At 40.4% G+C, this 23,823-nt stretch overlaps 1 long non-coding RNA gene across 4 annotated transcripts in view; it reads left to right on the top strand.

The window, feature by feature from the left end:
- Positions 1 to 23,823, top strand: part of LOC117313955 (uncharacterized) — a 188,577-nt gene that overhangs the window by 59,850 nt on the left and 104,904 nt on the right. For all 4 annotated transcript variants that reach the window (XR_012324335.1, XR_012324332.1, XR_012324333.1 and 1 more), the window contains exon 3: positions 11,792 to 11,911. This is a non-coding gene — a long non-coding RNA (uncharacterized lncRNA). The remainder of the gene's footprint in view (positions 1 to 11,791; positions 11,912 to 23,823) is intronic.

The following is a 23,823-nucleotide window of genomic DNA, read 5'->3' as shown; positions in this document are numbered from 1 at the left end:
TCAACTTGCCTATCCAAAATCTGCTCCCTCGGTCTTTCCCATCTTAGTTCATGGCCCTCCATCCTTCTGTTTGATTAGAGTCAGTATCGACTCCCTTCTTTTTCTGACAACCCAAATCTAATCTGTAACATCTTCCTGCTACACCTCATCTAAGTCACTGCAGTGTCTCTCCTGGTTTACTGCAGTAGCCTCCTCATTGGTCTCCCTATTTCTGTTCTTATCCCCATTTAATTTATACTCAATGCAGCAGCCAAAGTAATCTGATAAAATAAAAATTTGGTCCAGTCTGTTAGTCCTTTGTTCAAACCCTCAAATGACTTTCCTCCTCACTCCAAGTAAATGACAAAGTTCTCTTAATATGAGATGTGAGGCCCTATATAATTTGAACTCCTTTATCTCTTATCTCATCTTCTACTACTCTCTTTCTTGCTCACCTACATACACACTGAATTCCCCAATCTGGTATTTGTGCTCTGGTGTGAATTTCTGGGTCCAAATGCATGACTTTACATTATCTGTATGCAAATACCTTTTGCTTAGATGTGGCTTTTCAGTATCGTCTTCAGTTCTGGTGCTTTTATCCAGCTAATGGCCATTCCAAGTGCATGTTGTGTTTACATTTGATCAACATGTCGATTATGTCCTCATTCATTTAAGTCATTAATAAAATGTTAGTCAGATCAGATTAGCAAACAAAGACTTTGGATTCACTACTAGAGACCTTTAGATAAGACTATAAAGACTGTTCATCCAATTGCAAATACATATATTCCTGCACCCTACGTTTCTCACACTTGTTCCTTAGTAAGATGAGGAAACTCAGAAAGGATAAATGAATTGCTCAAGGACCCATGACTAGTAAGCAGCAGACGTGGATCTAGACCGCTGGTCCAAGGACTTTCCCAATGTTACATAATACTTTAGCATTTTTGTATTTCCTACAACACCAAGCACAGTGTTTTTCAAGTCCTCAATGAACATATGTTTATTGCTTGTTAATATGCCTTGCTTTCACTGTCCTGCAAACTAAGTCCTTCATTTAGACCTGTGGTTCTCAACCCATGACAATTTTGCCTTCAGGGGACATTTGCAAAGGCCTGGAGACATTTTTTTTTTTTTATTAAAGTATAGTTGATTTATAATGTTGTGTTAGTTTCTGGTGTACAGCAAAATGATTTATATATATATATATATATATATATATATATATATATATATATATTAGTTTGTATATGCTAAACTATTATTTTATCCCTCCCCCACCCCCTTTCCCCTTTGGTAACCATAAGTTTGTTTTCTATGTCTGTGAGTCTATTTCTGTTTTGTAAATAAGTTCAAATGTGTCATACTTTAGATTCCACATATAAGTGATATCATATGGTATTTGTCTTTCTCTGTCTGACTTACTTCAGTTAGTATGATAATCTCGAGGTCCATCCATGTTGCTTCAAATGGCATTATTTCATTCTTTTTTTTATGGCTAAGGAGTATTCCATTTTATACACACACACACACACACACACACACACACACCCCACATCTTTATTCATCTCTTGATGGACATTTAGGTTGCTTCCATGTCTTGGCTATTATAAATAGTGCTGCTATGAACATTGGGGTGCATGTATCTTTTCAAATTAGAGTTTTTTCCAGATATATGCCCTGGAGTGGGATTGCTGGGTTATATGGTAGCTCTATTTTTAGTTTTTTAAGGAACCTCCATACTGTTCTCCATAGTGGCTGTATCAATTTACATTCCCACCAACAGTGCAAGAGGGTTCCCTTTTCTCCACACCCTCTCCAGCATTTGTTATTTGTAGACTTCTTAATGATGGCCATTCTGACCGGTGTGAGGTTGTACCTCATTGTAGTTTTGATTTGCATTTCTCTGGTAATTAGCGATGTTGAGCATCTTTTCTTGTGCCTATTGGCCAAGATAGGCACAAGACATTTCTTTGGAGAAATGTCTATTTAGGTCTTCTGCCCATTTTTTGATTGGCTTGTTTGGTTTTCTTGTTATTGAGTTGTATGAGTTGTTTGTACGTTTTGGAAATTAAGCCCTTTTCGGTTGCATCATTTGCAAATATTTTTCTCCCATTCCTTTGGTTGTTTTTTCATTTTGTTTCTGGTTTCCTTTGCTGTGGAAAAGCTTATAAATTTGATTAGGTCTTATTTGTTTATTTCTATTTCCTTGAGAGACTGACCTAAGAAACATTGCTATGATTTATGTCAGAGAATGTTTTGCCTATGTTCTCTTCTAGGAATTTTATGGTGACATGAGTCTTTAGCCATTTTGAGTTTATTTTTGTGTATAGTGTGAGAGAGTGTTCTAACTTCACTGATGTACATGCAGCTGTCCAGCTTTCCCAACTCCACTGGCTGAAGAGACTGTCTTTCCTCCATTGTATATTCTTGCCTCCTTCTGGAGACTTTTTTGATTGTCGCGAATGGGACATGCTACTAGAGGCCAGGGATATGCTAAGCATCCTACAATACACAAAACAACCTCTTACAAGCAAGAATTATCTGGTCCAAAATGTGCTGAGATTGAGAAACCCTGATTTAGAAATTAGCTTATTGATTTATAAGCAGTTAAGAGGAGGTCTGAAAGGGCACCGAAGCAAGTTGATTGTTTTTTTCCCTCTGGTTTCCTTGTTAATAGACCCAGCTTTTAAATAAAACAAAAGAACTCTTGAACTAAAAAGAAACCAGACATGCAAATAAAACCTTGAAGCCCAGCTCCTTTTAGTACCTGAGGTCCTTGTACTTGCACTGAGAGGTGATAGCCAAGTAACAGCCACCCTCCTCATCTGGGATAAAGAAGGCTGTACTCATTACATATTCATGTTTTCAATGGCATTCTTCACTTAAGAGATTCAGGGCACATTATTAATTAAAGCAATGAATTCCCCAGAAACAACAGTAATTAAACCTCAGAATCAAAACAGCACAAAAAAGCAGGCCTCATTTTTCCATCCTATCTGAAACACTGAGAAAAATCATACAGCTTCATGAGGCCGGGTGGGGAATGGGGTTTATCAAGAAGGCAGACCACACACCTTCACTTATGCTTTCTTCCTATTGTTTCTTGCTGCTAGTTCTAAACATGAGCCATAGACAGAGCTACCAGGAAGCAAATAGCTGGTTGGTAGTGGCAGTGTCATCACTTACATGGTATGTGTCTTATCTTCCATGAAGAAGCAGTGGAATTCTGGAAGAGCAGGAGGGTTAGAATTTAAGGAGTCAGAAATCCACCCTCTTAACCTAGGCAACCTTGGCCCTCTCCTTGTCTACTCCATACTTACTACTTGGACAACCTCATAGTTTAACTCCCACATATTTGCTGAGTACTTCCATGTCTATATTTTTCAGTCCAGGTACTGTGCTGAATGGTTTGCATGTCTTATTTTTTAAAAATCTTTCAGCAGCCCTATGTACTCTTATTCACATTTTCTAGTTTATGAAATTAAGATTTAGAGAAGTAATTTGTCCAAGATCATATGTATAGAGGGTGAGAATGTTGGGACTTGAACCCAAGTCTTTTGTTCCCCCTTCATCCTCAATTACATTGTTTGGTTCACGTTCCCATTGTTTCCCAGCTGGATTATTGCCCCAGTTTCCTAACTAGGCTTCCTTTTATGCCATCCTACACTCTGCAACCAGGATAATCTTTGTTATATTATACTTATTATTCCCCTAATTAGTCTAACTAAATGATTTATGATTCCTTGAGTATATCAGGTTCCATGTCCTCACTATGTTGTTTCCCTAACTGATATTTATTCTCCTTAAAAATTCAGCCTCATTGAGTAGAAAGGTAGCCATACCTTTTAAAAAACATAGACTTAAGTTACATGCCTTATTAACATATGTTAAAAAAGAGAGGAAAAAAAAAGTTAAACTTTTTGAGTAATCCTCACATGTTTGTGAAATAATTTTCCATCCACAGTATTGGAATACTTTCTTTACTTTTGTCAATTATATCATTTACATGGATTTCATTAGGCCTGACGGCTTATCATTGGATGATAATGAAGTTCACCACTTTTCTCTTTCCCTTATCTCTAAAATGTCAACCTTTTAATTTTTTTACAGTATTCTTAAGGCACCTCAAATCATACTTCATTCATCTCCTTTACTGTGAGAATTAAACACATACTCAGAGTACGCATATTTGTGGGCATATCAATTGGTACCTCTCTCTGTTTTCTCACTAATTGGTGTAAGTCCACTGACGCTCTGACCCATTTGGTCCAATCCCTCAGGAGGTGCTACATTCAAGGAAGTACAGACCTTCTGAATCTTTTTTTTTTTTTTGCGGTACACGGGCCTCTCACTGTTGTGGCCTCTCCTGTTGCGGAGCACAGGCTCCGGACACACAGGCTCGGTGGCCATGGCTCATGGGCCCAGCCGCTCTTAGGCATGTGGGATCTTCCTGGACCGGGGCACGAACCCGTGTCCCCTGCATCGGCAGGCAGACTCTCAACCACTGCGCCACCAGGGAAGCCCTGACTCTGTTTCACTTGTCTGTCTTGAAGAACATAAGTAGGAATGGAGATTATATTTTATGGCAACTCATGAAGATCCCCAGCTACCTCCTGCAGTGCCCTGTAACTTTCCCCTCATTTATGCCATCCCATCCCTATACTCTCTCAGTCTCCTCCCCCAACTCTTCTTGCTCCCACATCCTTCCTCTCCACCCACCTGCTCTATCAGTTTGCAGCTCTCTCTGCTCTCCTCCAGATAACCACCCATTTAGCTTTTGTTTTTTCTCCACCTTCCACATTCTGGGGATTCCATTACACGAAAACTGAGTATTAGTCTGGCAGTATCCTGAGAACAGCAGGGAGAGGGGACAAAATGGGCAATACCAGGTCGCTTATACTTTGATAGTTTAATTACAATTTTTTTGTAGAGTAGGGGCCACGCTTCCACTTGTAATCATGATTTTGGTGAAGTGAGGAACCTTAGAGATCTGATAGTCCACTTTTCTAACTACATAGATGAAGAAACAACAGCTACCCGAATAGGTGTGACTTACCCTTGATCACACGGCTGGCCAATGCCATAGTTAAGCCAGACCTTCTACTCAGAGATCAGGATATGTCCTAGTATTCAATGTTGTTTAAACTCGTCACTCAGTGCTAAGTGCAATGCCTCTTGAAAGATCTGTATTGGGTGAACGTGGGAACAACAACAAAAAAAATGTGATTTAATGATTACAGTTAAAGTAGAGTATCCTTTTCCCCACCACACCATGAAGAGGAACTGAATAAAATAAGTTTTGTTGGCAAAACTTTTGTTGGCAAAATAAGATTGGCTTGCCAGTCTGCTTATGCTGTTTTAGTTATGATGTTTCATTGTGGATTACCTGGGAGTCTTGTATTCTATTTTAATGATACAATGAATCTTTAAAATGAAGGTAAATATATCCCACCCCACCCCAAATGGCCTTTTAAGTTTTTATTGGCTGTGCTTTGATAGTAATAAAAAGAGTAACGACAACACTAACAGCCACCACTACACATTGCATACTATGTGCCAGTCCTCCCACTAAACATTTAATTTCTTTTATTTAATTTAATCTTCAAAATAACTCTGTAAAAAAACAAGTGTATATATCTACCTTACAAATTAGGAAACAGAGGATCAGAGGAATAAGATAACTTATCATCACTTAGTAAATAGTAGAGTCACAGTGTGAACCCAAGCCTTCTGGTCTCCAAGAAGCTATGCTTTTACTCACTGCCATATAAGGCAGAAGGTGACAGCATCTACCTCATTCTGCCTTATGTTATATGTAGTTCTTTCATTCAAGGGACTTTTAATACTATACACTGGGACAGGTGGTAGGAACACAAAGTCCAAGAAAATATTTTCTGCTTTTAAGGAGACTATAGTGGGGAAAATAGACAAGCAAATCAACAATTATAGTAAAGAGTAAGAAAGGGTTTTCCTTGAGATATAAATGTGATACTCAGAGTGCCATGGGGGACATCAAAACGAGTGGGAGTGGGGATGGTCAGGGAACGCTTGCAGGTCTAGCGGGCCTTTGAGGTGAATGTTTAAGGAGGAATAGATGTCAGTTAGGGAAACAGTATGTCTGAAGACATGGAACAGATGAACTCAAAAAGTGGTGAGTAATTCATTTAGACTGGAGAGAGCAGACCGTTCAAGGCTCTGCAGAAGGATCTGGAGATGTGGTCTGTGGCCAGGACCTGCAGGGCGTTTGAATCATGTTGAGTGGTTTGGAATTGATCCTGAGCACCATGAGAAACCGCTGTGGAATTTTTATCAGAGAAATGACTTAATCAGAGATGGTTTAGGGAGTGTACTTGTACTTGGGTAGGGCTGGGGAGGGTAGAAAGGCAGGGTGGGGCATTGGATGGGGGGATGGGAGATTATGGACAGGGCATTAGAGGGGAAGATGCTGTGACCCAGGTACAAAGGGAGCAGGGTGGACTGAGGCACCTGTGAGGGAAAAAGGAAAAGAGGAAACGGGTTCCCCAGATTTGAAACAGGTCCTTTGACTGCCATGGGGACTAACTAGATGGTAGGCTTATTTGCTCTGTTGACATTTGACTCTGACCCTTCCTCAGGGAGACTTTACTGAGACTTTACTGGGTGTGTTGTCTTTTAAAAAGAAGCAGAAGAAAGACCAAATGTGAAATGAATCACAAAGAGATATGACCAAGAAAGAGACTCAACCAAGGGACCTGAGGGAGGTCAAGAAGGAAGAGATGTTTCCTTTCTCTTTTCACCTTGAGCCTTGTGTCCTTTTTTTCCCTCTCTGGTCTTTCTCATGTCTTCTCACTTACTCTTCCTCTGCCTCTGTACTTTAGCACGCAGTGCACTGTGGCTAAAGGTCTCAGGAGAGCCCAGAGCTAAACATTAAGCAGTGCTGAAACTACAGCACAGTTTAACTTTAGAATGTGGTCATTGCTAAACTGGGGCTTTTGGAAAAGAACTGTTTCTTGATTCAAACACACTGCATGGGGGAGGGGTGGATTCAGGGGAGCTCAGCTTTTGCTTCCACAGTGTTCCTTGAAAAAGCCTAAGTACTGCTTGTGAACAGTATCTATGTTTTTCCATTGATATGTAGCTATTAGTTTGAACCCAGGCCTATGAAGTCGCTGTGATGCTAATGACCTTTTGTTTGTAAAAGACCTCAAGATTCTCAAATTATGCAATCCCCATTGCCAAAAAGCTTTCAGGTGGCCTTTTGAGCAAAATAAAGAAAAATGGCACATAAATTCACATCCATTTTCTAATGTAAATGCTGTTTTATTAAAAATGGAGTCTATAGAAGGGCAATCATAATTTAAATTAATGTGTCTTCAAATAATACTTGTTATTGCCAATTATTTTTTCATATAATATAAAATCTCTGGTTCATAAATAATAGTCTTTCCCTATTCAGGAAAAGCCATGCTCAGCAATGTGTTATTCATGACTTAATTATTCTATAGATGCTTCATTCATATGCATGCAGATATATCTGGCAGCATTGCATTTTAATGAAGATGCTGAAAGGCAGCAGGCTATAATTTCTAACAGAGAATTCTGTCAGGATTGAACAATAGCAGCTCCTCGAGAGGACTAGGAAATAGCATAGCCCAGAAAGAAAATTAAAAACCCATTTAAATATTTTAATTATAATCTTCATTAGTGAAATCTTGAAATCCTTTTGCACATCCAGAGCTTCTATAGTTTAGGAGCTATTTTGGTTGGAGGAGAATAATTTTGAGGAAGGGGAATATTTTCAAGATTCCATGGTTTGAGATACAACCAGTCCCTAGGGAGCACACGACTGGTCCTCTCTCCCATCCCCTGCGCCCCCTTATCCTGAGTTGTTTTTTTTATGGAATTAGTGGGGTCAAAATGACCAGTTGAGTCAACATTGCAAGGTACAATGAGAGGAAGAAGGGGGGGGATTAATTTCAGGGTTTTTACACCATATATATATACTATATGTATGTGTGTGTATATATATATATATATATATACATATATATATACATATATATATGTATATATACATATATATATATATACATATATATATATATATACACACACACATACATATAGTGTAAGATTTCAGCACGGCAAAATGCACCTCAAATTTCCATCCCTTGACCCTCCAGAAAGTTCGGCTTGACTAGAAACAACTAAGACCTATTTTGACTGTAGAGATGGCCACAATTTTGTTATGGTTTCTCTCTTTCTCATCTTGCTAGAGATGAAGAAATGTCAGAAAAATGATAGAATTCTCAAAAGCATGTGATATCAGCTAAGTAAATCATGATACAGATCATAATTCTACTTGTTCTGTTACAGAATAAAAGCCAACTAGAACCTGTCACTACCATGTTCAGATATTTTAGGAGAGCTGTGAATATGCAAGTGATAGGGCGTTTTAGGCATCTAGGAAGGTGTGGTGTTTTCTGGAAGGGTGATGAACAAGAGACACAGCTGTCCGCGCACTACCCTGGGTTTCCTCCTACTCCATTGAAATGCTCTTGTTCTGGTCATCAGTGTTCCTTGTGTCTTCAAATCCAGTGCACATCTCGAATTCCCCCCTCAGTAGAATTCAACAAAGATGGCAACTTCCTTTCTACAAACATGCTTCTCTCGGAACTCTTGAGACACTGTACACTCCTGCTTTTAAGACTTCTTGTCCTTTCCTTCTTTTTTCTTTGTTCAATGTTGACCTTTGATAAATAGAATTTAAAATTTTTTGCATACTTGAATTTTCAATCGTTTTATGTGTTTTACATCTTTCATTAAGGAATTCCTTACATGGAAAATTTCTATTTGCTTGTCACATTTTGAGGTAGAGATCCAACCTTTTTGTATTCTATATGTATGACCATTTGTCCCAGAATTACTCATTGAAGAGATCTTTCACCAAGAATCTGCAAAGCCAGCTCTGTCATCTATCAAATACTTGTATAAATATAGGGCTGTGTATTAGTTGTCTATTGCTGCATAACAAATTACCACAAAATTTTCAGGTTAAAACAACACCCACTTATTATCTCACAGCTCTGTAGATCTGAAGTCTAGGCAGCCTTGGCTGGGTTCAAAGCTGAAATCAAAGAGTTGGCTGGGCTGGGCTCTTATCTGGAGGTTTTGGAGAATAATCTGCTTTCAGACTCATTCAGGTTGTTGGCAGAATTCAGTTCCTTGAGGCTATAAGAGTAAGGTCCCCATTTCCTTGGCTGTTAGCCTGGGGCCACTCTCAGCAGCTCAGGGCCACCCACATTCCTTGTCCTGTGCCCCCTTCATCTTCAAAGTCAGCAATTCCATGTCAAATTCTTCTCGGCCTTCCAATCCCTGAGTTTCTCTTCTTCCACCAACCAGAGAAAATTCTTTACTTTTAAAGGGCTCATTTGATTAGACCAGGCCTACCTAGATAATCTTTATTTTTTCATATAATGTAATGTAATCATGGAAAGGACATTTCATATTCTACCTCGGTCCAAGGGGAGTCATTCGTAGAATTCTGCCTACACAATCTGTTTGTAGCCTTTCTAACCTCTACCATTGGCTTATTCCTGTGTCAATATCTACACTGTCTAATCATGTTCCATCAAGAACCCCGCTGATATTGAAACCGTGCACTTCAGATTGAGACTTGAACCCAGCCAAACTCCTGATTGGGACTTGAATCCACACAGCTAGGATTCAAACCCAGTCAAAACTGTCTTCCAGTTGAGGTCTTCCAACTGAGGTCACACACCTGGTTTCAGGACTTAATGAAGCTCAGGTTCTTGATGTCTCATCGCAGAAAGAATTCAGTGAGAGACAAAGTGATAGGTAAGAAGTGGATTTATTTAGAGAGAAACACACTCTACAGACAGAGTGTGGGCCATCTCAGAAGGTGAGAAAAGCACCAGAGTATGGGGTTGTCAGTTTTTATAGGAGTGCCTAATTTTATAGGCTAATGAGTGGAAGGAGTATTCCAGCTATTTCAGGAAGGGGCAGGGATTTCCAGGAATTGGGCCACCGCCCACTTTTTGATCCTTATGGTTGGTCTTGGAACTGTCATGGTGCCTGTGGATGTGTCATTTAGCTTACTGATGTGTTACAGTGAGCGTATACTGAGGCTCAAGGTCTAATGGAAGTCGACTTGTCTGCCATCTTGGACCCATTTGGCTCTAATCAGTTTATGTCATGTCCTCTGGCTATGTCATTCTCTCAAAGGTTGGGCCCTGCCCCCTTCCCTCCTGTTTCAATATTTTAATTGGAATTTCATTTTATCTATAGTTCAATGTTTTTGATATTGAATCTTTTTATTAAAAAAATATGATGTATCTCCTCATTCATAAGCTTGTTCATAAGTCTTGCATATCTTTCCCTTTTTCACATGTCATAATGAAACGTTACAATGACCTCTGGCCCAAAGCAAAAATTTTGAATGTGAGGTGGGACTTCTGGAAAGGTTGAGTGAGGCAGTAGGCAAACCCTCTCCCTAAAAAGCAAATACAAAATCAGACAAAGCTGTTAAAAACAGCCATTCCAGGATTTTGGAAATTGACCAAAGGCATCTATCTAATTGAGAAGCATTTATTTAAGAAAAACTAAGCATCATTAAGAATACTGGGAGTCTGTGTATTTTATCCTGGGATTTCTGCCATTCCCCACCCAGCTCTGCTACTCAGTACTTTTATAAGGGCCAGGCAAGCTGTGAGGAATCGCAGCCTTCTTACTAGAGGGGGCTGATTTGCTCTGGAGAGAAGCACAAATACACAAGGGCATTGTCAAAAATGATAACAGGAGAATCCAGGGATAATAGCAAACAATTTAAGAAGGCTGCCTGAGGTGTCAATACTGCTTGGGCAAGTGAGAGATTGACAGACCAGCTAGAAAATTAAAAGGGAAATCCAGAGATCAAGAGAGTGATAGAGGGGTTCAGAAGTGTCCACTTAGCCCTGGTGATTTGGAAGCAGATGTACGCATGCTCAATGACATGCCCTCACAGAGGAAAGACCAGATAGGGCCCTGGCTATCTACTTGTCCCTGATGAATGTGAAGTCTTGAGTATGCAGAAAGAATAAGCTAGAGCAGACTGTAAACTGCCTGAACTTTGATGACATTCCTTAAAACACACGCAACTTCACAGCAAAGGGTGGAAACCTTACTGGTTCAAGATGTTTATGTACAACCTCTAATCAATCATTGACTGACCATTAAGTTAGGCTGACCCCTAGGGAGTCAGACTTAAAAATAAAGCAAAAGTATATTAAATAAAAAACAAAAAAATACCCTGAACAAAGGCGTCAGCGGCTACACACTGCCGGGAAGACAGACTCTACAGAGTTAATCCAGGCAAGCCATTACAGAAACAAAAAAAATCAGCAACAACAACTACCCCGGAGGGGATAAGAATCCAGAGTTGCTGCAATACATTATCTACAAATTTCCAATTTAAAAAATTGCATGCAAAAAAAAAGCTTAGGAAGGTATGACCATACATACACAGGAAGAAAAGTGAAGGGATTTCCGGACATGTCACCCCAAAATATGCCACCTTGACATATTATTTTGAGTTGAAATCACTTGAAAAAGAGCAGGTGAAATTAAGGTACTTGATTTCCCTTTTTATTCCTGAAAACAGAAGTTAAAACTCCCATGTGAGAGCTGCCCTCCCTGTGCCAGGAGGAAAGGAATATTCTTATCACCAGACATGAGAGTCAAGGCCAGGAAACTTCTGTACTAACAGACCTTGTTAAAATAACTCTTATCTTCCTTTGGTCTCTTCATTTTAGTTATGTTTCCCCTACAGCGTTTGCCTCCCCTACCGTTTCTGGCAGTGAAGATGGGATAGTACTGACTGGGTCACTGCTTATCACTCTCGGGGCTGAAGCTGAGAGATCCTGGGACATTTGACAAACGCTGGAAGTTGGTAAGAGTTCTTACTATGTCACTCTCTCCCAAATCTCCACCTGTAGGATCTGGGTGGGAGGGCAAGAGTGATGAGTCTCCCTTTGTCTTTTTCTCTTTTCAAGTTCAGATTGGCAGGGAAAACCATTGGTGTGAACTAGTTTTTTGTACATAGCACCTCTAATGTTTTCTCTTTGGAGTACTCTTGTTTTCTGTTGATCTCCTGCTTCCCAGAGATAGTTTTCCTTTGTCTCTGTTTCTATGTCATTTGTCATAAAGAGGAGATTCATAGGGTAAAACAGAGGTATAGGTCTCACAAGGCTGTTGTTCGAGCTGGCCTCACAGTCTGACTAGTTTATAGTTCTCACCAGATCAGCATCTGTTTAGACAAACTTTGCTGTGGGTCACAGATAAAAACAACAACAACAGCTGGATCAGATTCTCTCTTCATGTTGTTTTATGTCCTGAGAGCTTGGCATTGTGACCAGTGAGAATATTCTCTCTGGTCTCTGCCAGTTGGGTTTGCCTCAAGTGACCTGCCCACAGGCTGGGAACCCAAGACAAGAAGTGACATGCAGCAGTTTCTTTGTCCAACCATGACAGCTTTCAGGGATTTTGTCTTAATAAAGGATCCCAGTCCATAAGGGACCTTTATCTCCCTAGTGCTGGGAAAGCCCCTTCCTAGTATTGCCTACCCAGTGTCACAAACTAGTAGGTCTGCGACTAGAGGAATCTCAAATTCTTGTGGGAGACTGGAGTCACAATTTTCACAAACGCTATTCTTACCTCCCGTGACAATGAGGATCTCTGCTTTCTTAGAGTGAAACTTCTTGGATTTTGCGGGCTGCATCTTCTAGACCTGCTTTGGGGATGTGTCTTGTGTCTGTGCCTAGAAAATTACCTCTGGTCTTTCCATAAAAAGGCTTATTGGATTGAGTTGCTATTGAAATAAACATACCCTTGAAGATCATATTTGTCAATAACCAGATGATGGATCCTTTGAATTGGAAAAACTTCTTTATTCAAAAAAATTTTACAGAGCTCTCATCCTAAACAAATATCCCATTGGTTTCTATGGGAAGATCAAATTAAAAAGAGGACACAACGGATTTTATCGGCTAGCCTTAGAGACTCCCTTAAAAAGATTAAAGAACAGAAAACAGGTTTAAAAACAAAAGTTAAAATCCACACCCACTATAAATCTTCCTTCTCTACCCACCTATACTCCCTTTGTCTCCATCTACCTGTCCCTGACCACAGATATATTAGATCTGTGGACCCCCTGCCTCAAACCCCTGTCCTCAAAATCTGGCCCCATCTCCTCAGCAAATTCCTTCAACTTTCCCCCAGAACTGCTCCAACTACCCCCCCAAATCCCTTAAACGCCCAGATACCTGCTTTAAGTTGCCCTTCCCTGCAAGATTTACAGGAAGTGCTGTAGCCTGATCTTCAGGCCTGGAATATACAGGTTATTTGTATAAACACTGATAGCCAGGAAATAAATCTGGCACAGGCTCCAGGAGCTCACAGCCGGGATCACTTTGCAGTACTTTACAACCCCTCTTACTTCCTGGGGCTCTGTAATTAAACTCAGTCATCTCTAGGCCTTCCTGTGCAATGTCCCATGAAGATGTATCCTGGACCTCCACAGCAAAGAATTTGGCTTCCCTGGACAGCACCAGATCTTTTAAATTCCAAAGCCTTTTTGCCACCACTTTCAGAAGATTCTACCAAATTTAGAGAAGAGTTAGAAAGATTAGTGGCCTTTCACAGCCCCACTCTAGGGACTTGGACTGGCTATTAAAGGACATTCTTCCACCCTTGATTATACTGTAATTATCAGGCTAGATGGCCTCAGGTGGGAAATCCTCCCCCAACACTTCCCCAGAGGAAACAGGTGACCAGAATCTCCCAGGCCCTCCTGCAAATAACAGGAAAAGGCTCAGCCAGACCAACATTCAAGGCCTGATGTGGGGATAATGGAGGCCTCCCCCTAAGGTAAATTGGTCTCAGGTTGAATTATGTGCTCAGAGAAAGAGGAACATCTTAAAACGTTGGTGGAACGCTTTATATAGACTTTGCAAAGGCACGCTGCAGTAAACTCTGGAGTCTAGAACATCTTTTAATTTCTGCCTTGGTTGGAAATCTTCTCTCTGATATGGAGAGATAAATCCAAAATAGTGTCATTGGCTGGGCAGTTCGGTCTCTTAACATTATTATAGAAGCAACTACATAGTTCTTTGTAGATAGCACGCAGGAAAACAAGACAAAAAAGAAACTAAAATGAACAGACCTTGATGGGCACATTGAGTCTTTACAAAAACAAAAATGATGACTCTAAGGGTAACTCAAAGTCCACTCATTTTTCTCACCAATCACATAGCCTTCCCTGTATTTGCAGATACTGTGAGAAGCCAGGACATTGGAAGGACAATTATCCTTAACTTAAAAGAAAAAAAGCTCAAATAACCTTTTCCCTAAGCCCCAGCACCATCAGAAGGTTCATTTCCTCCTTCCTCTGGGACAATAAATACTCCATCAACTGACAGGGTCAGCCAATCCTCAGTCACACTGCAGAACCCACTATTAAACTTAAAATAGAGGATTCGAAGCTGGACTTCTTAATTGACACTGGTGTGAGTCTCTCTAGCATCTGCTCAGAGGATTTAATACTACCTGTCACCTCTGATTCTATTCTAGGTGTCAGAGTCCCTGGACAGCCTGTTCCATTGTCCACATCTCAGGCCACCCCAATATCCTTAGGCTGTCAACTCCCATTATACTTTTCTAATTTCTGACTCCTCACCAGCAAATCTTTTAGGCAGAGATTTGTTATGTAACTTTAATGCCACCATACAATGTAATAAAAAGGCAGTTTTCTTCCCCCCCCCCCCCCCCCCACCCTCAGACTAAACCTCAAGCTTCCTAGTTTCCCTAAGGAAATCTCATCTCAATTTAAATCCTCTGAAGAGGAGGCAACCTTAAAGTTGTCCCAATTAGTCTCTGGGCTTCACATGCAGATGAGATTGGATTGCTGTGGAGCACAGAGCTTGTGCAGAGCCAGGAAAAGGAAAAAACCTTTCCCATCGGTGGCCTGGTAGCCCCTCTCAGGAGATGCAGAGTGAGGAATTAAACCTATAATAGACTCTTTTTTATATCAGGGTGTCCTTATCTTTACTTCCTCACCCTATAACGCCCCAATCTTGCCAGTAAAGAAAGAAGGGAAATTTGATTCAGATGGAAATTAAATGTATCGATTTGCATAAGATCTAAGAGCCTCAAACTCCTTTGTAATTCCTCCACCCCATAGTCCTCATCCGGGTACCATTCTCACCTCAGTTCCTGCTGATGAAGCCTGGTTTACAGTAGTTGATGTCTGCTCAGGTTTCTTTTTGGTTCCATTGCATTCTGACCCACGATTTCTTTTTGCATTTACATTTAGAGGAAGATGATTGACATGGACTTCCATACCTCAGGGATAGTGTGGGTCTCCCTTAATACTTTTCCCAGTCCTTAAAGCTGATTTAGATTCTGTAGCCTTGACCCAAGGTTCCACTCTTATTCAATATGTTGATGACCTTTCACTCTCTAACCAGACTGAACAGGGTGCTCTTATAGACTCCGTCATTCTCCTAAAGGCACTGGCTGAAGGAGGCCATAAAGCCTCCCAGTCTAAACTTCAATGGGTGCAAATAACCGTTACCTACTTAGGACAGGAAATATCTCAGGGCACTCAAAAGCTCTCTCTAAAATGCCTTGAATCAATTTCGTTCATCCCCTCTCCCAAAACAAGAAAAGCAGCTGCATAAATTTCCAGGGGCAGCTGGCTATTGCCGCCAATGGACTCATCACTTTTCTGCCCTTGTTAAACCCCTATATGCTCTCCTCCAGATACTACCTCAGAGTATATTTCCTGGCCCCTAGAGGCATTAACTTCCTCTGACGCCTTAAAATTAACATTGTCCACACCCCCAGCTCTTCGCTTATTTAATTTTCACAAACCTTTTCACAGATATTGCCATGAAAAAATAATGGGATTGCTGCAGGACAACCTTTAACCTCTCATACGTCCTAAAGAATATTTCTCATGGGGCTTCCCTGGTGGCGCAGTGGTTGAGAGTCCACCTGCCGATGCAGGGGACACAGGTTCATGCCCCAGTCTGGGAAGATCCCACATGCCGCGGAGGGGCTAGGCCCGTGAGCCATGGTCACTGAGCCTGCACGTCCGGAGCCTGTGCTCTGCAATGGGAGAGGCCACAACAGTGAGAGGCCCACGTACCGCAAAAAAAAAAAAAAAGAATATTTCTCATGTCCCTGGACCTTGTGGCAGGGAGGATGCCCCATGCCTGCATGTTGTAGCCTCAGATGCTGCCCTAAACGACAAAGCCAGTACTCTTACAGTACGTGCCTAATTTAAGAATAAGCATATTCCCCATACTCTCTTACAAGTTCGTAAGACATAGCATCTCTCTACATGGTGGCAGACCACCTACGAATAAGCCCTAACTGCAATCCCTCCGTCATCCTACATTGTTGTAACACTTTAAATCTGGCTACTCTACCACCCCCCGGCTGACAGAGAGCCTCAGTCCATTCCACGTGATTGCCTTGCAACTACATATATAATGGCTTCAAAGCAAGGAGAAGACCTCTTAGATGCCCCCTTTAGACAGCCCAGACTTACTTCTATTTTGTGATGGCTCTTGTAGATACAATTTCTGGGAAAACATAATAACTGTTTTCCCACATGAAATGCTTGGGGTGTACCCTTTGCCACTGTAATATCAGCCTGGGCTGCTTACAGATCTCACTAGAGCTTGCACGCTGACAAGGGGAAAAAAATGCTCCTATTTACTGACTGGAGATATGCTTTTCGAGTCTGCCATGCTGTTGGCACAATCTAGAAATCCCACAGATTCTTTTTTTTTTTTTGCGGTACGCGGGCCTCTCACTGTTGTGGCCTCTCCCGTTGCGGAGCACAGGCTCCGGACGCGCAGGCTCAGTGGCCATGGCTCATGGGCCCAGCTGCTCCGTGGCACGTGGGATCTTCCCGGACCGGGGCACGAACCCGTGTCCCCTGCATCAGCAGGCGGACGCTCAACCACTGCGCCACCAGGGAAGCCCTCCCACAGATTCTTAAACCCTGCTGGTACTCCTATTGCCAATGGCTGCCCTGTGAGAGGCTATTCACCTCCATTGTCCAGTCTGTATTAAGGAGACTGATACTATTGTACATCTCTAGGGAATGATAGGGCTGACAGAGCTGCTAAATATACAGCCTAAAACGGATCCCCACCCTTTCTCCACCCAATTTATAAACCTGCCTTTATCTGTGGCTGATATTATTGATTATCAGACAAGTACTCCTCAGTCTGAAAAAAGACAAATGAATACAAAAAAGTGCCAATTGTCAGACACGTTTTACATCGGGCCAAACAGACTTCGTGTGGCCCCCTTTCTTCTGACCTTTTGGCTTGCACGGATCTCCCATAAGATGGGACATATGTGCAGATGGGGGATAGTCAAAGAACTAAAAGATACTTGTTTCTGCTCTGGCATTCATAAAATTTATGACTCAGTTATCTCCCAGTGCACTACTTGTAATCTCACCAAATTTTAGAAGCCAACATACCTTAGGAAGTCTTCCAAGGTCCACACGCCCCTTGTATTACTCCAGATGGATTTAGAGGTTTAGGCTATTCCCACTGGTGGTAATTGTCTGTATGTTCAGTGGGATAGAGTGAATGCTATCCATTAGATGTGCTGATGCCACTTTACTTTACAGTAGTGGTAAAGAAGTGAATAACAGATTATTTTTTGTTTTGGCATTCCTTTACAAATTGAATCAGATCAAGCAATTAGTTTTACAGCAGAAATAAACCACTCACTTGCAAAAACTCTGGCATACTCATCAGAATTTCCTACCTGATGATTGAGGATGCTCAATCATCATGGCAAGTGGAATGTAAAAATCCAGACATAAAAAGGACTTTAGGAAAAGTCTGTCAAGAAACTGGACTTAAACATTACCCACTGTCCTTATAAAAATCTGGAATACTCTAAATAGTAGACCTGGATTAACCCATTTTGAAATAATGTTTGGCTGCCCTTTGCCTTCTGGCGTCTCTAACCTTCCATTCCCAGATTGAGTGAATGTTATGGAGACTTAAGAGAACAATTTGATGTTAAGACTAGCTACATACAAGAATTGCCTGGTACACCTGGAGCACATCATCAACAGGTGAGAAAGCATGGCCTCCACCAACTAACTAGCCTCGCCATCCTTTCCACCAGGAGATCGGGGGTATATCAAGGCTTCTAAAAGAAAGTACACACTGTCACTCATTGGGAAGGACTTTATGAAGTATTCCTAACCACCTACACTGCCATCAAAATAGAAGAATTTTGATGAATTCACATGAGTGACACCAAACTAGACCCAGATCAGCAGTCCCAGGACCAGTGGAGGACCATTCTTACAAATGACCTTAAAGTAATGATTTCTAGCATCAATTCTCAAGCCCTGGAAGCAGATGACATCATGAATTAGACAGCTTTTCCCAAGAACATGGATTAAAAAACTCCATTTCCACCTATTTTCTTCCCCTACTAAGTTTCCAACTCCACAGAAAAACAAACACATAAAAGCAACCCTCTTCCTTTTAATGAAGCCTCCCCTTTCTTTGGCCATTATATTAAGGGTTGACTGAGATTACTTGTCCCAATCTGTCCTATTCTCCCTCTGATCCTCCACTAGGGCTTTTCTTTCAAACTGCATCTCATTCTTATTAACCCTTACTATTTTCTCAATAGGTCAGGGACAGACCTGACACTCCTTTACATTGTTTTCCCAAACCTTAGCCACATTAGCTAACCAGTCTAATTACTCGTTACGTCAACATCTAGATCATGCAAAAGAACCTGACCTAATTTTTGTTCTTACCAGTGTGAACGTCTGGTAGAACAGATCTAGAAAATAGGTGTATGGTATCCACAGCCAAGTAAACAACATCACCTACTTCTCGTTCTGCTGAGTTCATTGGGCATGAAAAACATCTCTATAGAATCTCAAGGACCATCCTTTGCTCAGATGAAGTCATTAGAAGGGAATTTTTCCCTTTGCACTGAAAACAGTCATGGTGCTTGACCCGTCCTAGGTGACGTACAAAGGCAATGCTTCAATCAGACTCTGTGGTTTGATTCCACAGGTGACAAGCTCAAGCCTCACACAAAGGTTATAGATGGTCCTAGCACTTATGGTACAAACACTTGCCAGATCATCAAATATTGTGGCTAGGTCACAAGACACCTTTGTGCAATCTTGGGTAGCTCAGCAGCTCAGCTGCTCCCCTAATTAGGATGCTCACTGCCAAAGATTACATATGGGGTAGTCTTTGTAGACCAAAGTAGACCAAAATTCTGGACTAGGTTGGCCACGTGACAAAAGCAAGCCTCATAACTACCAAAGCTGAACTGCAGCTCTCCTATATTAGATATTTTGCAACCTGTTCCATTCCTACAGACTGATGGGGATATGTGGAAGATGGAGTTGTGCAGATGCCAATATGACAGATGACAAAACACAACAAACTCCACCCTAGTGGGTCAAAAGTTCCACTCTGACCTTAACCATGAGCATTGCTGGTCTTTTTGGCTTATGTAACGACAAGGTATTTGAAGGATTCCCATCTAGATAGTCGGGACAATGTGGATTTGGACGCCTGATGCCTTCTGTCATCAGGTACTTTACTTTAAATAAAATTACAAACTTAGGCACCTTTGTTCTTAAAAGAGTGCCACATATTCATACTAAATGTACTAGGCAGGAAGTCATAGAAAACCCACTTGTGTATCACAATTCTAAATTCTTTTCAGTATTGAGATCCCTTTCCCCAGGCTTTGGAACTTATGAGCTGGAAAAGGCAGTTTGAAATCTTTTCATAGTGATAGAACAAGAGTTCAGCATTAATGTGCAAATACTGGAAGCACTTCAATTAGAGTTAATACTTTAGCTTCTGTTTAACTCCAAAATCTTTGTGCTCTGGACACACTGATAGCCCAACAAGGAGGAGCTTGTGTGATCATCTGTGGAGAATGTGGTTTCTATGTAAATCACTTGGAACAAATAATGTCTAATCTACACTATTGTCCTTTTAAAGGACAAGATAAACACTCTCCATCAGATAAATCATCAGATAAATGAGTCTTAACCTTTTTTCTTTCTTAATTGTACTGACCTATTCCCAGGGATGGGAGACTGGTTTAAAGGGATATGGGGAAACATACTTAGATTTTTTTTTTTCTTTTCTGCTTATTTATTAGTGCTTTATCTATGTTATTCTCTTCCTTTGAAGATCTTTTGCCAATCAGCTAGTAACCTGTTCCTTCTCTCCTCGGCCTCCAACTCAGCTTTTCATATGTGAAACTTCTGGGGAATTTCCAAATTGGGGAGATGAAGGGGTTAAGGATGTGCTACCCAAAATAAGCTGCCTTGATATATTGATAATTTTGAGTTAAAGGCACTTAAACAGTGGGTGCAAGAAAGGCACTCTGATTCTCCTTTTTCTTCCTGAAAGCAGAAGCTAAAACTCCAATGTGAGATCTGCCCTCCCTGTGCCAGGAGGAAAGAAACATTCTTATCACCAGAAATGGGAGTCAAGGCCAGGAGAATTCTGTACTAACAGACATTGTTAAAATACCTCTTATCTTCCTTTAGTTTCTTCATTTATTTTAGTTATGTTTCCACACTTGCCACTCTTTATTCAATCCAGTATATAAGCATTCAGGTTTTGCCACTTCTTTGGGTCCTTCATTTCCTTATGAAGGCTTCCATGTCATATAAAACTAACCTTAAATAAATGTGTATGCTTTTCTCCTGTTAATATGTCTTTTGTCAATTTAATTCTCAGGAGTAGCCAGACACTTTAAGAGAGTAGAGGTAAGGTTTTTGCCTCCCCTACAAAAGCAATAAATAGAAATGATCTCTGAGGGGGTCGGATATTGGACTTAGCAGAGGGAGGCTTCAAAGCAATTACTGTAAACATGTTAAATAAAGGAAACAACAGTTAAAGAAGTAAAGGAGGTATAACAAGGACTCATTAAGTAGAGACTATCAGTAAAGAGATAAAGATTATTTTAAAAATCAAATAGAAGTTCCAGAGTTGAAAGTATAATAATTAAAATGAAAAAAATTACTAGAGGGGCTCAATAGATTTCAGATGGCAGAATCAAATGAATCAATGAAATTGAAGCTGGATCAAAAATTATAAATTACAGAAAGAAAAATGAACAGTCTCAGAGACCTGAGGAACATCATCAGGTGATCCAACACAGGTGTTCCAGAAGTTCAGGAGAGATAAAAAAGGGAAGAAAAAATATTCAACAAATTGTGCCTGATAATAACTAAAATATATATAGTCAAAGGCATCTGTATTACTCTGTTCAAGCTGCCATAACAAAATATCATAGACTGCATGGCTTAAACAACAGATATTTATTTCTCACAATTTTCGAGAATGAGAAGCCCAAGATCAAGGTGCTGGCAGATTCAGTTCCTGGTGAAAGCCTTTTTTCTGGCTTAGAGATGGTGGCCTTCTTCCTGTGTCTTCATGTGGCAGAGAGAAAGAGAGCTCTGATCTTTCTTCCTCTTCCTATAAGGACAAAAATTCCATCAAGAAGACCCCATCCCCATGACCTCATCAAAACCTAATTAACTCACTAAGGCCCCAACCTCCAAATGCAATCATATTGAGGGTTAGAGTTTCAACATATGAACTTTGCAGGGAGACAAACATTCAGTCCATCACAGTATCCTACAGATGAATTTAAATGGTGCACTAGAAAATATTTAATACAGGGGACTTCCCTGATGGTCCAGTGGGTAAGACTCTGCACTCCCAATGCAGGGGGCCCAGGATCCATCCCTGGTTGGGGAACTAGATCCTGCACACATGTGCAGCTAAGAGTCTGCATGCCACAACAAAAAGATCCCACATACCGCAATGAAGATCCCACGTACCTCAACTAAGACCTGGCACAGCCTAAATAAATAAATAAATAAAAATGAAAATCTAAAAAAAAAAAAAAAATTAATACAATACAGGCAATAAAGAACAGAAAAAAATGAAATATGTAGATAAATAACTCCAAATAAAATTTCAACAAATAAGTTGAAAGCAAAAGCATGGAAAAAACATATTATTAGAATAGCCAAAATCCAAAAACTGAGAACACCAGTTGCTGGTAAGGATGTAGCAGGAACTCTCATACGTTGCTGGTGGGAATGTAAAATGATGCAGATACTTTGCATCATGACAGTTTGGATGGATGACAGTTTGGCAATTTCTTACAAAACCAAACATAATCTTATCATATGATCCAGCTATTGTGCTCCTAGGTGTTTACCCAACTTATTGGAAGACTATGTCCACATAAAACCTGCACATGGATGTTTATAGTAGCTTTATTTATAGTAACCAAACTCTGGAAGCAACCAAAATGTCCTTCAGTAGGTGAAGAGATAAACTGTGGTACATCCATAGAATAGAATGTTATATTCAGTGATAAAAAGATATGAAGTCATAAAAAAGACATGATGAATTTTAAATGCATATTGGTAAGTGAAATAAGCCAGTTAGAAAGGCTACATACTCTACGATTCTAATTATATGACAATCTGGAAAAGGCAAAACTACTGAGACAGTAAGAGGTCAGTAATTTTCAGGGTTTGGCATGAGGCTGTGGTGGGGTTGGGGGGAGATTCAGTAGGTGAAGCACAGGCATTTTTTAAGGATGTGGAAAGGATTCTGTGTGATAATATAATTGTGGTTATGTGACATTATATGTTTGTCAAAACTTCAGGAGCAAAAAGAACAAAAATGTAAAAAAGTCAATTAGGAGATTGGAGGAGTCTCAGGATTGAATGATGTATGTGAAGGAACAATCAAACTGTATGTGTTACAAATGTATGAAGCAACCGAACTGAAGGGGGTAGGGGTAAGAGGTACCAACCTAAGTAACTTTGGAAATGAGTGGAGTCTGTAAAACTAATGACAAAAGAAACTGTGCATAAACACTGTCACTAGTTGATAACGTTATTACCTACGGCCATATAGCTTAACAGTTCTGATACTGCTATTCTGGAATTGAACAGTTAAGTAAATTGATGTCAGATGATGGGAATCAGATGTTACATGATGTCAGAAGATGTCTCACTGTTGCACTGAAAAGTTAGAGATATGCAAAGGGAGGAGGCTAGAATTATTCAAGTGGAAATGGGTTAGCGTTTGAGATGTCAGTATGAACTCAGGTTTAGCTTAATATCAGTAGAGACGTTTACACATAGAAATGTATATATACACAGGTTAGTATATACACATATATTTCCTTGTTCTGTCAGCTGAGCAGGCCCAGAAGCAATAACACTCCAGTAGAAATGAGCACACCTAGTCCCCAGATCTTGGTTTCTAAAACTATTCTCCAATCAAAGGAACCAGGGTTCCTTGGAGAACTGGCTGATTCTAGAACTGGGACAGGAAATATACAAAATGAGCCTGGAGCATCTTATGGTGCCAGAAAGTAAGAAAGTGCTCAAAAAAACTAACCAACCAACCAATCTACATGTACAATGTTGGGGATATGTCTGGGGCACAGGAAGCAAATGAAAGAGCTCCCAGTGGCCAAAGCTGGAAGAGTTTGAGGAACAAAATGAATAAAATACTATTGGATCATAACCCTAACTGTAAAATAAGTATCCATGAGTCCATAATGATATAAATAAATGATTGAATCAATAATAAATGGGGGAGAAGAGACAAATCTCCCATGCAGAAGAATTACAAATAATTTATGTGGATACTGTTGCCTCAAAAATGTGGAACGTAATTCCCCACTCCTTAGGTTTGGGCTGTGTATAGTGACTTCCTTCCAAAGAGC

Source organism: Tursiops truncatus, chromosome 1, assembly GCF_011762595.2.
Source record: "Tursiops truncatus isolate mTurTru1 chromosome 1, mTurTru1.mat.Y, whole genome shotgun sequence".
In the NCBI taxonomy this organism is placed as follows: domain Eukaryota; kingdom Metazoa; phylum Chordata; class Mammalia; order Artiodactyla; family Delphinidae; genus Tursiops; species Tursiops truncatus.
The sequence above is the reverse complement of the archived record's forward strand: the minus strand, read 5'-3'. Positions and strand labels throughout refer to the sequence as shown.